A 4,511-nucleotide genomic window follows, 5' to 3' on the forward strand; every position below is an offset into this window, starting at 1 on the left:
GCAAAACTCCAGCCGACACTGGTGAGGCGCCCCGCCCCGCGTCCACCATTCACAGGCCAGGGGAGGGCCTACATGTGGGAGGGGCGAACCAGCTATATCTACCGCGGTGGCCAAGGCTCGGCCTCTCTCCACCCCAGTCCTCCCGCGGCTCAAGCGTTGTTCGTCGCAGCGTATTCTCCTGCTAACAGCCAGGTATGTGCTGCTCTCTTCCCTCCCCCCCAGCCTTGTCCCTGGGCATGACCAGGTTGCACGAGACCCCGGTGGCGAACACACGGGGGAGGAAGAGGTGGCCACGCTAGTGTGCGTGCGGGCGGGCGCACCTTAGATGAGCTCGAGATCGGGGCGGCGGGGAGAGGTTCAGCCGTCCCGGCCAAGCATGCACGGCGTCGCACATGATCGGGGTGATCGAGTTCCTGACGGGAAAACGAAAGGACACAGCTTGTTATCTGGTCACAGGTACTTAAGAGAGGCATGCCTTTGATTTTGTTCACTCCATATATAAGTGCAGACACTGTAAGAATGCCAGTTGTCTTTGTCTGTCCCGGTACTTACCCAAATAACAATTTAAATAGCACTAATTTATTTCTTTATAGCACCACGCATCCCAATGCAGGATGGCAGAGCGCTTTTAGGTTTCATGCACATTATACATGGACAATACATTGTGTAAGTGGGTAAATAAAGCAGTATGCATGATGTGTTACATGGGACAGCGGGGGTTACAAGGTACGGAGTCCCATATCCTTCATAGTCCACAGTGGTAGATCAGAAGGATCCCAGTTTGTGAGCTGCAAGTAACAAGCTACAATATACGAATCAGTCATCTGCATGCTACATGATGTGCTTTTCACTGAAGGCATTAACCTTATGCCAGCTACATTCTTAACATTGTGTGAGGTCCGATTGTGCTAGCACAATGCATGTAAAATAGCCATCGTGTCAATCAGCTTTCGGTTGGCGTCCACAGGAAGTGGGGTAACCATAGGCATGTTGCACTATCACGACTGTAGAAACTGTGCCCATCTATTTTCTCCCAGATCCGTGTTTACCAATATCCTGCTAGCACCATAATGATCTTGCAGTGATTTGCCAGGACATTCATTGTCATAATTATTACAGCTACTGTGCTCACGCAGCAAGTAAATAATTCTGTCTACAGGATAACTTTCATAATCCCATCACTTTGCTTTCTTGGACAAGGTAGAGTTAAGTAAACATTTTAGAGCCAGAAAGCGATTTTATGAGTGTTAAATTTCAAACCGGGGTAACCAGAAATACTGACAACCCCTGGAGTAACTGGACCCCAATTATTTGGGGGTAGGCGAAGGGTATGACAGGTTAAAATCCACTCAAACACGCAAAGGTGCAATTTGATCCTGTTTAGACGAGAGCGACATGTAAGATACTGATCACCTGGTGGTGAATTACAGTTAAAACCCTGACAGAAAGGCCATAAGTTATTTCCTATGCACGGTCGCCGAGCTCGACTTTCTGTAAGCTTAAGGAATGGGGATGGTAACTAGTCCTGCGAGAATTGAGACCTGCCCTTGTAGCATAATCAAGGGCATGCAGTGGTTCAGAAGGCCTGGGTTTCATTAGGCAAGTACCAATACGAGAGGAAAACTGAAGGGTACTATGATAAAGACAGGGAACACTTGTCTAGATTGGGAGTGGACACATTCCTCCTGGACGTACAAGATCACGAAACAGCGACGGGAACTAGCTAGGTGGGTGGGGGGCTCTGTCATCGACGGGGGCCTCCTCCAGAGCTGTGGCGGAGTACAGGGCGATCTGGAAGCAGACGGGTACAGTAAGGGTACCTCTGCGGCAGAAGGGTACAGTAAGGGTACCTCTGCCTGGCACAGTAAGGGCGCCCCGTTAGTCCTTCGGGCGGTCGGGAGGCCTGAACCGACCGGGGGTGTGCCACACCAATCCGCCCCGACAGGGGGGGCGGGAGTATAACGAAGTTGGTAATGTGCTGCACCGTCAGAGCATTGACTCGCCGTGCAAGATGGCTCCTTAGGCATGCGGGACAGCGAGGGGCTGCCTGCTTTGGATCACCCGTAAGATGACCCACCTTAAAACGTCATACGTGTGTTGTATGAAATAAACCTGCAGCAGTTCTTTCCCATAAATATGTCTCCAGAGTTTCATTGGGGAGGAATTGTGTATATGTACAGGCGGGTGGGAGTGAATGGCGGTGTGGGCACTATGCCGCTGACCGCGTGACCCGCAGGGGAACATGGGCGGGGTAGCGCTTTAGTCCCACCCGGTAAAACTCCAGCCGACACTGGTGGGGCGCCCCGCCCCGCGTCCACCATTCACAGGCCAGGGGAGGGCCTACATGTGGGAGGGGCGAACCCGCTATATCTACCGCGGTGGCCAAGGCTCGGCCTCTCTCCACCCCAGTCCTCCCGCGGCTCAAGCGCTGTTCCCACCCTGAACCCTGACCCAGCAGCTTGAGCGGCGGCGCGAAGTAATAGAATGTTGTAATGTTCTTCTTTGTATTGCAGGCGGAGTTACAGGGCGATCTGGAAGCAGACGGGCACAGTAAGGGTACCTCTGCGGCAGAAGGGTACAGTAAGGGTACCTCTGCCTGGCACAGTAAGGGTGCCTGAGCCAAGGACCAGGACCCGAAGGAGGTTCCGGGAAACCGCTACGGCGCCCTGTTAGTCCTTTGGGCGGTCGGGGGGCCTGAACCGACCGGGGGTGTGCCACACCGCTCCGCCCCGACAGGGGGGGCGGGAGTATAATGAAGTTGGTAATGTGCTGCACCGTCAGAGCATCGACTCGCCGTGCAAGATGGCTCCTTAGGCATGCGGGACAGCGAGGGGCTGCATGCTTTGGATCGCCCGTAAGATGACCCACCTTAAAACGTCATACGTGTGTTGTATGAAATAAACCTGCAGCAGTTCTTTCCCATAAATATGTCTCCAGAGTTTCATTGGGGAGGAATTGTGTATATGTACAGACGGGCGGGAGTGAATGGCGGTGTGGGCACTATGTGTTACCAACAAAATTGCCTGGATACCCCTTGGTCCGAATCCTTCACCCTACCGCTTCTATGCGGTTGCTTACACCCGCATCAGTTTCAACCCACACTCCTCTCCTGCTACCCGCTGCCTAGACTCCAATTACCATTCTCATATTCACATACCTTCGTATTTCTTTCCATCTGGATGCTTCCACCTGCACATTTCCTATTAAGGCAACGGTCTTCCTGATTTTTCCTTTCTTATAGATTGAGTTACTAGACCCCTCCTCTCTCGTTAGACTAATCATGTTCGACCAACCATTAAACTATCGTCACGGTGACTACACCCCCCACAATTCAATGTGTTCAATATCGCTCTAACACGAAAACCGTAGTTAAATTTGGAAGTCATTATTGAATTGTGTGATGCAGCAAGCAGGTAAGGGTATTTTTTATTTGTATTTGTCCCCTCCGTCCCCTCCTAAATCACCCCTCCCACCCTGCCACTCTGTCAACAGACCGGCCACTACTGTCAGCACATCTTTGCTGTGCCAGGCTTGCTTTGGGTCTTGAACCAATAGCCCTAATGAGGGAAACATTTAAGCTGAGGAGACACCTTGGCTGGGCCTCAGAGACGGAAGAACGGGGATGAATCAAGATGAGGGGGTACTTGATTTTAACAAATGGACGAGGAGCCTGCCTTCTTTGCATGGCAATAGCTATCAGTAGTGAAATAGGTGAAGTGGTACTAGTGCTATGGAGTGTGAGATGACCAGTGCATCACAATTATGATTGTCTTACTCTACGAAGGGGGCTCATTATCCATGCTAGCATCAGGCCAGAGGGCACCCTTGCTGCAAATATTTAGCAACAATTGAGAGCTCCTTTTCTTGAACAGGACAGAAAGCTTGTTTCAGGACTGGAGTCATGCCAGGTATGGTGGGTAAGGAGTGAAAGAGGCCGATTTGACAGGATCCTACTCAGGCTGCAGCTATCATTAGTGGAGTAGGTGCAATTGCATTGAGGCCCAGGCGAGTGATTGGCACGCAGCACCCCAATTATGGAGAGTAGTATTTTTTGGTCTATTTCTATTTTTGTTTTATATATTTGCTCTTTTATAAGTCTCACATTTAGGCAGTGATTCTGAGTTTGGCGGACCGAGCGCCAGATCACCTTTGCAGTGGTCAGAAGTATGCCAGCAAGCCAGTGGCATCCCAATTGCTGCATTACAAGAAAACCACTGGGCTGGCAGTGTTACAGTGGTGGTGCCATGGCGGCAGCATGCTTCAGCTCATAGAGAGCCTCTAGCACATGCTGCCATGTGGCTCCGCCTCTTGCACATCAGTGCACTGTGTACCATGCACCATGTTGTTAATTTTGGTAGTAATAGCTCTCATTCTGTGCACATTGCTGTTAGATGAATTTCTGGTTATTTATTCATTATATTACACCCAGTGGCATAGCCAAGGGGTGTGGGGGAACTGCCCCAGGCAGTACAAGTTTTGGGGTGATGGCGGCAACCCCCAGGCTCTTACCT

Source organism: Lissotriton helveticus, chromosome 5_1 (assembly GCF_964261635.1).
Source record: "Lissotriton helveticus chromosome 5_1, aLisHel1.1, whole genome shotgun sequence".
Classification (NCBI taxonomy): domain Eukaryota; kingdom Metazoa; phylum Chordata; class Amphibia; order Caudata; family Salamandridae; genus Lissotriton; species Lissotriton helveticus.